A 13,509-nucleotide genomic window follows, 5' to 3' on the forward strand; every position below is an offset into this window, starting at 1 on the left:
CGTCACTCAAGGTTTTCCAGAGACTGATCACAACTTTATCTTTCTAAAGTGTCTCTCATCTCTTGACTATCTGGTTACAATATATATATGCCATATACTTCTAACCCTTTTATGCTGTTTCTCAGCTGAAATTCTCTTTTCTCCCCTTCTCTATATCCAGGCCCACAGGAGGCACACAATACACACTGGTTATATAAATGATAAAAATCCAACTTAAGAACAGGAATAAAAGATAAGTCCTAAATGCTATCAAAAAGGAAGGAGAAAATACGCACTTCTCTCTCCTTAAATGTACACAACACTTCGATATACCCCTATGTATATTTAGCGACTTAAACACAGTATTTATTTGAAGACTTACTAATAACTCTATATCCCATTCAGGTTGATAATATTTGTTGTAGAAAAGTGGGCTCCTCAAAAAGTTGACTTTTGTCCTTTTTCAGTTGTCTCAACTACCTTAAAAAGACTCATATACACCAGAGAAATGTGGAAGATTCTTAGACAGAAACACTGGACGTAATACAGATGCAGAAAACAGTAACTTAAAGCTCTACCAAGCTGCAGAGAATTATTAGAACCGGGGCTTGGGAGGCAAACACTACATCACCTTCACCCACTTAAACAAAAAGTCCTGATGACTATTTTAATCATATCTCTTAAGTACATTTCTAATTATAGGCAAATAGTATCTAAAACCAGATGCTTTAAAAGAGGAGGGGAAGAAGGAAGAGAAAAGCAAAACCCTTAAGGCAAAAAAATACTTTTAATCCATTTATGGAGAACCTATTACCTGAACGATACTTTATATTTTCTCAGTGAATCTTCACAGAAACTTTATAAGGTAGGTATTATACCCATTTTACAATAAGGAAAATGAGAGGTTAGTGACTTGCCCAAGGCCACACAACTAGCACATGGCAAAATTAAGAGAAAAAGAATTAACAGGTATAAAGAGGGAAATTACATAATGACGAAAAAGGCAACCCATCAAGAAGCTATAATATTTATGCACTTGTATGAACCTACAGCAGAGCAAAAAAAAGATTATAAGAGAAATTAATAAATCCAAAATTATAGTAAAAAACTGTAACACACCACAATTAAAAACAGGTAGATCAGGAGGATCAAGAGGTAATAAAAATAAAGAAAAATTGAACAATAAAATTAACAAACTTGATTATCTATATTTATGAACTCAATGAACAAAATATATATTCCTTAAAGCAAACAAGGGACAATTAAAAATACACTAGGACTCAAAGAAGTTGCAAAAAATTTCAAAGTATTCATATTATACAGACTTTGCTCTTGGATCTTAGCTGCCATTTTCCAAGCCAAGTTCTGTAGCTACCTGGCTGATTACTTTGGATTACTCAGTATTCTTTCCCAATAAATTCCTTATCTGCCTAAATTTGGCAGAGTACATTTCTGCTGATTAAAACTAACAACCACTGGCTGATTCTATTTTTCACATGGTACTATGAGATGACTAATAAACAAAACTCTACTAAAACTGGTTAAGAAAAAAAAGGAAAGAGACGACAAATTAATACTAAGAATAAAACTGAGGACCAAATTAGAAATATCAAGGCGAGTTTAAATCTCCAGCAACTATCAAAACAATGTTATAATGAGTGATCTTGCACATACATCATTTTGCATGTCTGCAAGTATATCCATAGATTAAAGTGCTGGAATCAGAACTGCTGAGTCAAAGAATATGTGCTTCTGTAATTCTGACAGACAATACCAAATCACCCTTCATAAAGCCTGTACAGATTTATAATCCCACCAGTGATGCATGAAAGCGCCATTTCCTCACACCTTTCCCGGCACAATGAGGGTTGAAATTTTTTAGCTTTGCCAATCTAATTGGTGAAATTCTGTATCTTATGCACTGAATGAGTGAAACTGAATACTTTTCACATGTTTGAGTAATTTGCATTTCCTTTGATGTGAAAAGTATATACATTTCCTTTACTCCTGTTGGAGTTAACTTTTTCTTCTTGATTTGTTAAAGCTCTGTCTAGGTAAGGAAAATTACCCTTATGTCACATGAATAGCAATACTTTTCCTAGTTTATCATCTGTCTTGACTTTGCTTATAGTGGTGATTTTTGTGTAGTTATATTAATCAAACTTCTCCTTTATGGCTTCTGCATTTTGTATCATATTTGGAAAGACCTTCCTCAGGCCAAGATACAATAACAAATTCTACCACAGTTTCTTCTGGTACAAAGTATAAGATTCTTCTCATATCTACTTTTAAAAATTCTAAATCTGTATATTTATTTGGAAGCAACATAAGGAGCATAATGTTATTCAGTCTTTTACTAAGTCTATGATCCAACACAAGGGACCAAAAATATTTTAATGATACACTAGTAAAAATGATTATAATTTTTACTTACTGTTAGAGAATTTGCTTTCTCTAAAATAGTTCTTGCTGACATTTAGAAGAAAATGTCCAAAGAGGTTAACATCTTCATTATATAGTGTAAATAATACAAAATTAAAAGCCTGATCCCCAAAACTTAGAAGCTTCCAGAGTCTTGGATAAGTCAGTCTCAACTTCCTCTTCTGTAAAACCAGAATAATACCTATTATGACAGGCCATTATGAGGATCAAATGAATATAATGAGAGTGAAAATACTTTGTAAACTATTTTCAGCCAGTAGAGTGGCATGCAGTAGAATCTGATAACTATAAAATTGTCTCTGGTGTTGGTGAGATAAAGAAATGGTAGTTTGGTTTGATTTATTTGCAAGTACAACTTACAAGAAACAAAGATAATGACCCAACTGCTTTGATACATATATTATATGAAAAGTTAAATTCACTTTGGGATACTTAAGATATCTCAAAGTTCATAATATAAGGCCAAGTAGGAACTCGGCACACTGACTGAAATATTACTATGCCCTGACTCATTTGAGAGTGAAAGGTAATGGCAGGGGTAGGGGTGGAGTACTAATTTATCTTCACCAAAATTAGTACTGATATAGATTAGCTTACTCTTGGATTAAGATTAATGATGTTTAATGCTTTAAAAATACAAAATGCGAAATAGTCACTTTTTGCAACTTCTTCCCCCAAAAGGATTGTGCTACATTAACTGGCATCATGCCCAAAAGCTCAAAAAATTACATAGTCAACAAAGTAACTCTTGAATACAAAAACAGTTAAGCATAACAGGTCATGAATTGGTCCGATATGACATTAATTTAAATATTTAAGCCTATTTCCTATTTTAGTAACGCCCTCTAGAAACGTCAACAAGGCAAAAAAAAAATTCTTTTTTTTCCCTACTGGCTTGCAAAAAGAGCATATTAGGTTCTGATACCTGCTCTGTCAATTAAGTGAGAATATTTAGATATATCAAAGCTTCTCTTTGCCTTGGTCTCACCTATCAAATGGAAATTAAAATACTGGCCAAACCTACCTCATAGGAATGCAGAAGACCACAATTAATAGTAGTAGTAGTAATCAGTGAAGAATCCCTATAATAAATAAAAACAGCTAACATTTAATAAGAGCACACTATATGCTAAATGTTGCACACATACACACACAGAGAATGCAGAAAAGACTTAACAATAGCAGGCCTAACTTAAGATAGGCCTAACCGATCTTAAGGCCTGCTTACAGGGTTGGCCCTTGGCTGGTGCCTAGGAACTTGGATTTCAGGAGAGTTCCCACCCTCTCTGATTAGGTACAGGTTCATTGTACCTAAATTGTTTGTAGTACAATGTAGTTATGCTGAATACCTTCTTTCCTGATGGGATTCTGGAATTTTGGTATATGCTAGGCAGACAGTCCTTACATTATCAGCCCCTAATAAACACTCTGGGCACTAAGTCTCCAAGAAGCTTCCCTGGCTGGCACCATTTAACACATACTGTCACAACTTGTTGCTGGGGGAAGTAAGCATGTCCTATGAGACTCAACTGAGAGAGGACTCTAGAAGCTTATGCCTGGTTTCCCCTGGACTTTGTCCCATGTACCTTTTCCCTTTGCTGATTTTAATCCGCATCCTTTCACTGTAATGAATCACAGCCATGAGTAGGACTATATGCTGAGTCCTGTGAGCACTCTTAGTGAATCATCGAACCTGTGGTGGGGGGCCGGGGGGCGGGGTGTCTTGGAGCCCTCCTGAGACACACATACACACATATCATGGACTAAAATCTCTTTAGATCTCAGTTTCTACTAGAGAAATGAAGTCAACACACTAGATAACTTCTGAAGTTAATGATTCAACACAGGCATTCCTTGTTTTATTGCACTTCACTTTCTTGCACTTCACAGATACTGTGGTTTTTACAAATTGAAGGTTTATGGCAACCCTGTGTTGTCAGATGATAATTAGCATTTTTTAGTAATAAAGTATTTTTAAATTAAGGTGGGTATATTGTTTTTTAAACCATGATGCTATTGCACACTTAACAGACTACAGTATAGTATAAACCTAACTTTTATGTGCACCGGGAAACCAAAAAATTCATGTGACTCGCTTTATTGCAGTATTCACTTTATTACAGTGGTCTGGAACCAAACTCTCAATATCTCCAAGGTATGCCTGTAATAATATTTTTATTTCATTTTCATTTACTACTCAACAGGTTTCTCTAAATTCTGAAATACTCTATTAAAGTTTAATATAATAGGTAAAAATGCTATTAGGATTTTAAACTTATATAACAGTAGCTATAACATGAAAATAATTTCTTTGAAGCCTTATGAAATATGGTTTCAATCCACCTGGAAAAAGGTCAGAAAAATGAAAATCTCCCCTTTTAAATCAAAGTCTTTTACAGTGTCTCTTAAAGCTTACTGGAGAACATGTATACACTCAACATTATTAATTATACTAAGATATTTATCAGTCATGATTAACCTTTCAGGTTCCCTGACTTCTGGTACAGAAAGAACACTCATTTATAATAAAATAGTTCCTGTCTGCTGATGCGGGACTTGACTTTTCTTAATATTCTCTTTACTTCCCTCTGCCTTCCTAGAGTCATATGTCAGCTCCCTCCACTCCAAAAGTTGAAATTGTGATTGAAACTCCTGCAATACTATCATAAAATCAGAGCAACAGGAGAAAACCTAGATGACTTGGTATGGTGATGCCTTTTTAGACATAATATCAAAGATATGATTCATAAAATAAGTAATTGATAAGCTGGACTTCATTAAAATTAAAAATTTCTGCTCTGCAAAAGACAATGTCAAGAGAGTGAGAACAAAAGCCACAGATTGGAAGAAAACATTTGTAACAGATGTATTTGATATAAGACTGTTATCCAAAATAAACAAAGAACTATCAAAACTTAATCGGAAAACAACCTGATTTTTTTTTAATGGGCAAGAGACCTTAACAGACACCTCACCAAAGAAAATATATGGCAAAGAAGAAGACACAGCAAATAAAATGAAAAAAACGCCCAACATTGTATGTCATTAGGGAATTACAAATTAAAACGAGATGGCACTACACCCCTAATTAGAAGGGCTAACATCCAAAACACTGACAACACCAAATGCTGGTGAGGATGTGGAGCAACAAAAATTCTCATACGCTGCTGGTGGGAATGCAAAATGGTAGAGCCACTTTGGAAGGCAATCTGGCAATTTCTTATAAAACTAAACATAGTTTTACCATACAATCCAGTAACTGCACTCCTTGATATTTACCCAAACGAGTTAAAAACTTGCATCCACACAAAAACCTGTAAATAAATGTTTATAGCAGCTTTGGCCATAACTGCCAAAACTTGGAAGCAAACAAGATATCCTTCAGAAGGTAAATGGATAAATAAACTGAGGTACATACAGTGAAATTAATTAAAGAAACCTCAGCTAAAATTAGAGTAGGGACAGGCCTGTAGGGGGAGCGGTCATGCCCCCCCATGCATCTGTCAGTTACTCCAAATAGGAAGAGCTATACATCTACACCTATGACAGGAAGGTGTTGCTTACTTTACTATCCAGCAGGAAGAAGAAAACTTCTCTCCACCCAAAAACAGCTCCACCAATCAGATATGCAGCAGCTCAACTGATGAGAAGCCTCCATACTTTGGACTCCCAGCTTCCTCCAATGGACTCTTTGGTTATTACAGCCCTTCCCAACTCCCCTCTTTTCCCTATAAAAGCAAATTCCGCTTCCTTGTACAATATCTGGATTTGTCTCTGGTCTGCCATAGTTTGCATATCCCGAACTGCAATTCCTCTGGCTATTCCCAAATAAACTCACTTTTACTGGTTAAATAACTGGCTATTATATTATGAAAGTTGATAATCCAGACAATGGAATATTATTCAGTGCTAAAAAGAAATGAGTTTTCAACACTGATGAAAAAAATCGGAGATAACACAAACAGCTGGAACGATATACCAGGTTCTTGGATTGGAAGAATCAATACTGTCAAAATGAATATACTACTCAAGGCAATCTACAGATTCAATGCAATCCCTATCAAGTTACCTATGGCATTTTTTTCACAGAACTAGAACAAAAAATTCTATAATTTATATGGAAACACAAAAGACCCCAAATAGCCAAAGCAATCCTGAGAAAGAAAAATGGAGCTGGAGGAATCAGACTCCTCAACTTCAGACTATACTACAAAGCTACAGTAACCGAAACACTATAGTACTGGCACAAAAACAGAAATATACATCAATGGAACAGGATAGAAAGTCCAGAAACAAACTCACATACCCATGGTCGACTAACCTACGACAAAGGAGGCAAGAATATACAATGGAGAAAAGACAGCCTCTTCAATAAGTCTGGGAAAACAGGACAGCTACATGTAAAACAATGAAATTAGAACACTAACACCACATACAAAAATGAACTCCAAATGGATTAAAGACCTAAATTCAAGGCCAGACACTATAAAACTCTTAGAGGAAAACATAGGCAGAACACTCTTTGACATAAATTGCAGCAATATCTTTTTTGATCCACCTCCTACAGTAATGACAATAAAAACAAAAATAAACAAATGGGACCTAAGTAAACTTCTTCTGCACAGCAAAAGGAACTATAAACAAAACAAAAAGACAACCCTCAGAATGGGAGAAAATATTTCCAAACAAAGCAACTGACAAGGGATTAATATCCAAGATATACAAACAGCTCATGCAGCTCTATGTCAAAAACAAACAAACAAACAACCCAATCAAAAAACAGGCAGAAGATCTAAATAGACAATTCTCCAGAAAAGATATACAGATGGCCAAAAAGCACATGAAAAGATGCTAATTATCAGAGAAATGCAAATCAAAACTACAATGAGGTATCCCCTCACACTAGTCAGAATGGCCATCATCAAAAAGTCTATAAACAATAAATGCTGGAGAGGGTGTGGAGAAAAAGGAAACTCTCCTACACTGCTGGTGGGAATGTAAATTGGTACAACCATTATGGAGAACAATATAGAGGTTCCTTAAAAAACTAAAAATAGAACTACCATATGATCCAGGAATCCCACTCCTGGGCATATATCTGGAGAAAACTCTAATTAGAAAAGATACATGCACCTCAATGTTCACAGCAGCACTGTTTACAATAGCCAAGACATGGAAGCAACCTAAATGTCCATCGACAGATGAATGGATAAAGAAGATGTGGTACTTATATACAATGGAATATTACTCAGCCATAAAAAAGAATGAAATAATGGCGTTTGGAGCAACATGGATGGACCTAGAGATTATCATACTAAGTGAAGTAAGTCAGACAGGACAAATATCACAGGATATCGCTTATATGTGGAATCTAAAAAAATGGTACAAATGAACTTATTTACAAAGCACAAATAGTCACAGATGTAGAAAACAAACATGGTTACTTGGGGGAAGGAGGGAGGAGGGATAAATTGGGAGATTGGGATTGACATATGCACACTACTATATATAAAACAGATAACTAATAAGGACCTACTGTATAGCACAGGAAACTCTACTCAATACTCTGTAATGACCAATATGGGAAAGAATCTAAAAAAAGAGTGGATATATGTATACATATAACTGATTCACTTTGCTGTACACCTGAAACTAACACAACATTGTAAATCAACTATACTCCAATAAAAATTTTTAAAAATAAATAAAATGTAATTATGATTAGAAAAAAAAGAAAAAAAAAAAGAGCTTTCAAAGCTATGAAAAGACATGGAGGAACCTTTAATGCATATTACTAAATGAGAGAAGCCAATCTGAAAATGCTACATACTGTATGTCTCCAACTATATGACATTCTGGAAAAGATAAAACTTTAGAGACAATAAAAAGATCAGTAGTTCCAAGGACGGAGAAGGTAGGGATGAGTAGGCAGAGCAGAGGATTCTTAGGGCAGTGAAAAGACTCTTTCTAATATTATAATGATGGACAAATTTCATTATACATTTGTCCAAACCCACAGAATGTACAACACCAAGAGTCAAATCTACCATTCTGGTGAGTGACAGTGATAATGCGGGAGGCTATGAATGTGTGGGGGCAGGGATCATATGGGGTATCTCTGTACCTTCCTCTCAATTTTGTTGTAAAACTAAAACTGCCCTAAGAAATAAATTCTTGGGCTGGCGGGGGGGGGCGGGGGGGGCGGAGCACAGCAACAACATGTCAAAAGCAGCAGAAAAGGCAACATCACCCTCCTTAGCCCAGAGGAATTAGTCCCAAAACCCACCAATCCCTCCACCAGAATCTATAGGGATTTTCAAGTGTTTCAGTAGCACAGAAACAACCATTCATCCTTCCTTCATCTCACAGAAAAGAAATACTAGAAACTATTCCAGGTGTCACCGAGCTGCTGAGTATCTTAGTATTTATAAATGTATCCAGTGGTGGAAGTACTTTCTTAATGCCTGTCCTCTGACAACTATAGTTGACCCTTGAACAACACAGGTTTGAACTGCACAGGTCCACTTATATGCAGATTTTTTTTCAATAAATACATACTACGGTACCATATGATCTGCGGTTGAATCTAAGGTTGGTTGAATCCACTTATCCACATAAGGTTATACACAGATTTTCAACTGTGCAGGGGGTCGGTGCCGGTAATCCCCATGTTGTTCAAGGGTCAACTGCACCATGTTTAAAAGAGAAACTCTCTAAGGATATGATACCCTAAGAATGACAAACACACATGGCCAATGACCAAAGCTGAGTACTGCATTCAGTCTAATGTGAACTGTAGGAGCAGCTATACTTCCTGGATGGTCCTTCCTGAAAAAGATTTTCTCTAGGGTGGGGTGACTGGTTATTAATAAAGGCAAACAAACAAAACAAACTATAAGACTAGCATTTTGCTAACTGCACCAAACCCTCAGGAATAAAGTATCATTGTCAAAGAATCCACACTCAATACAAAATTAGAAAAAGAACCTCACTGAACTATATTGGGAAGACGCTACCCCAATAACTCTCAAATCCAAAGGTAAACATCCCTTGGTACCTGGCTATGCTTGAGTTTTTACCCCTGTACGTTCAATTTCTTATTAGTGCAGCAGAATGAAAAAGAACTTTGGACTTAAGAGTCCCAAGATCTTGATCCTAATTTGAATACTTCCACTTACTAGTTATTTGTCCTTGGGCAAATAAAAAATTCTCTTTGCTAATTTCCATCTCTATCTCCACCACCAGTATCATTCTGATGACTGGCAGTTATATAGCACTTTCACTATGCCAGGCCCATTTCTAAGGACTCTATATTTTAACTCATCTAATCTTCATAATGACCCAATGGGGAGATGCTATTACCCCCACTTTACAGATGAAGAAACTGAAGCACAGAGCATATAACTTGCCCAAGGCTACACTGCTGTAAATGAAAGAGCTATGATTTAAACTCAGGCAATCTGGCTCCAGAATCAGTCCTCTTACCCACTGTTCTTTATTACCTCTTTAATATTAAAAAGAAAAAGAAAAAGAAGCTGAACAACCCTATATGACAATGGGCAAAGGACATGAACAGGCAGTTTACAGAAACATAAATTCAGATGACTTGTAAACAAATTAAAATATGCTCAATTTCGCTCATTTCAAGATATTAAAAACTTCTGAAACAAAATGCTTTTATATATCAGATTGGCAAATATCAAAAAAAATTGATAAAGACAAGAGTTAGCAAGGGTATTCGTTATCTTAATGATGTATCATACATGTTTACAAAGATGTACAGACAAGAATATTCACTGCAGATCAATCACAATACTAAAGGCTGGAAACAACCTAAATGTCCTTCTATTTTAGAATGACTGAATAAATTATAAGTGACTGGGATACAATGGATCCTTTCCTATACTGTCTGTTTTTATTCCTGGTCTGGTTTCTTGGTTTACCACATAATTTTTGTTAGAATGCCATTCATTGCGTTATGAAAAACTATAAAGGCTGTGGATGATATAACACTCCTACAGAAGATTCACCATGTTCTCTGACAGGCAATTAGACTAAGGGTAGATCACCTCACAATCCATTCAGGACATGAGCTTATTCAAGGTTGGCTGCAGGCTTTGTAAAGCTTGAAAAGTTTGATCTACCCTAGTTTGTAGCCCTCCAAGGATCCAACTGAGAGTTAAGGGTATCTTCCAAGCCTGCCTTCCTTGGAAGGTCCTCAACTTTTCTCTCCTCAACACTGAAGAACTGCTAAAAGAGTGCTCTGCTTTTCATTAGGCTTCTGGGAAGCTTCTTAACCTTTTACCCTACACAGTTAAAGAATCTGCAAATGCCTCAAGAGAAAAAAAAGCAGGTGGAGAGGCTGGGGCGGAGGGAGTGGGGGGGGGGGGGAGATGCACCTCCCTTCTCTCTGGGATCTTGGCCTCTCAAGTTTTGGCTGCCTTGGCAGCCCTGAACTATAATTTTTGTATCCCTAGCCCCATGAAGAAAGCTCTGCTGGCTTTTTTGCCTCTTAATAGCTATACTCTCCCTTTGCCAAGAATCCACAAATGTCTGAAGTCCTGGCTGCCTTGGCAATTTACCAATGCCTTCATATAGATTTTTTTTTTTTTAATCAGGCTTTTCTAGTTATTCTCAGCAGGAGTTTTGGTCTGCTACAATCTGCTCCATCATAGCCAGAAGCAAAATCTACATTCTTCATAAGCAATGGAGAAGACAAGATTTTCGTCGTGAAACCACAAACCATTAATAAAGAGGGAACAAGCAGTGAGGAAGAAGACAAAAGGGGAAAATATTCTTTTAAGAAAGTCAAGAAAGGAATCGAATAAAGGTAGAAAATGTGTGGTCCAAGTACTAAAGAAACTTACAATCTTACTAGGGAATGAAAAACATACGCGAGTGAAACTACTACAGAATGTCAAAGAGTTATAAAACTAAACACCTGACTGCAGCTCAGAACAGCATGAGGTAGAGGTACACAACAGCAAAAGAAGACAATGAATCAAAGTACATCTTCTACAACAAAACCTATGTAAGTGCAAAGATACACAGGAAACAAGAGGCCATTATCCATATTAATCTCAAGGTTACCTGCTTATACTACCCACCAAACTTCTGAACTATCTTCAAATGGAATATTCAAAATGAGAAACTTTAATGTTAAATTAGGCATACCATTTAGAAGTAGGAAGGTGGAAACATGGGGAGTGAACCACAAATACGTTCTAAAACCAAACTAAAGTGCTTTCCATTTTATCTACTATTTTCTTGGTTTACTCCTTCTAACTCTCCAAGAGTGCAGATGACAGCCAAGTACCAACTGTCTTAAACTAATGCAATTGCTCCTTTACCTACTTGCCCAAGACATTAACAATTTACAGTAGGCAATATAAAGAGCGTTTACCTGGAAAGAAGAGGAAGTGCACAGAGAAAAATTAAAAGTTAAGAAAATATTCATATTAAATTTTAAAGCTGCTTACCTAAGTACCATAATTAACACCACAGATTACTGCTATAGTAACTCAAACTGTGTTTTGAAACTATCCTTGGCAAAGAACTAATTAAATCAAGATGTCACAACTCACATACCAAGAACTTAAAACATGTTTGTAACTTTTGACCTAATAATTTCTAGGAATCTTAGAAAATAATCTAAAATACAGAAAAACTTTTACATAAAAAGATTTTCATTGAAACATTGTTCATAACTGCAAAACAAAAACTGAGAATAACCTAAATGTCCAATATTGAGGGAATGATTAGGCTAATTACGGACAGTCCATACAATGTACTATTATCCTGGCATCAAAATTATATAGAAAGATTTTTTTAATAATATGCAATATTGGGCTTCCCTGGTGGTGCACTGGTTAAGAATCCGCCTGCCAATGCAGGGGACACGGGTTCGAGCCGTGGTCTGGGAAGATCCCACATGCCGCGGAGCAGCTAAGCCCATGCGCCACAACTACTGAGCCTGTGCTCTAGAGCCCGCGAGCCACAACTACTGAGCCCGTGAGCCACAACTACTGAAGCCCGCGCATCTAGAGCCTGTGCTCTGCAACAAGAGAAGCCACTACAATGAGAAGCCTGTGCACTGCAACAAAGAGTAGCCCCTGCTCGCCGCAACTAGAGAAAGCCCGCGCACAGCAACAAAGACCCAACACAGCCAAAAATAAGTAAAATAAAATAAATTATAAAAAATGCAATATTGCTTTAATTAGATAGGAAACCATTTATGCTAAATGAGAGATGCAGATGCCAGACTGAATATGCCTTATAATTTCAAACATGAACATTAAATATAGAAATGGAAATAACAAATGGAAAAAGAAATAACAATATAATTGTAGAAGTCACAAAGGGAGAAGAAAATATTAATGATAACATATCAAGTTATCATACATAAGTGTGTAAGAATAATGAAAACCGTTATCAGAGATCGGGAAGTTAAAGAGGGAAGTGAGCAGTGAGGAAGAGGGAGGTGCTGTGGGAAGAGAAAATACACCAAAAAAAGGCATGAGACCCTTTCCCCAAAGCACTTATTAACATAGCTTATTAGCTAAGACAAAGTCATAAAAAGTTGTAAGAAGAGATTTAAATAATTACAGAGACTATGACAAATGCAAAGTCACAAAATGAACAAGTGCCAAATGCATCTTACAAGCAAATGTTCCAACAGACATCTGTAAGAGCAAGAGAACAAGGGCTGGGAAGGAGAGTCAAGGCTTTAGGAAGGTTGGATGAAGCTGAGCCTAACTGATAAAACTTAGATTAAGTTAAAAGACGGAAGGGGACTTTCCTGGTGGTCCAGTGGTTAAGTCTCCGCGCGCCCAATGCAGGGGGCCCGGGTTTGAAGCATGCCACAACAATGAGCCTGCACGCCACAACAAAGATCCCCTGTGCCACAACTAAGACCCGGTGCAAGTGGTTAAGAATCCACCCGCCAATGCAGGGGACACGGGTTCGAGCCCTGGTCTGGGAAGATCCCACATGCTGCAGAGCAACTAAGCCCGTGCGCCACAACAACTGAGCCTGTGCTCTAGAGCCCGCGAGCCACAACTACTGAAGCCCGTGCACCTAGAGCCCGTG

General features: G+C 36.8%; 1 protein-coding gene across 2 annotated transcripts in view; it reads right to left on the reverse strand.

Annotated features, from left to right (window-relative positions):
* The window catches only part of RNF169 (ring finger protein 169), an 89,039-nt gene that overhangs the window by 59,433 nt on the left and 16,097 nt on the right, over positions 1 to 13,509 (reverse strand). The gene's annotated exons all lie outside the window — the stretch shown is intronic.

This window comes from Balaenoptera ricei, chromosome 8 (genome assembly GCF_028023285.1).
Source record: "Balaenoptera ricei isolate mBalRic1 chromosome 8, mBalRic1.hap2, whole genome shotgun sequence".
Taxonomy (NCBI): Eukaryota; Metazoa; Chordata; class Mammalia; order Artiodactyla; family Balaenopteridae; genus Balaenoptera; species Balaenoptera ricei.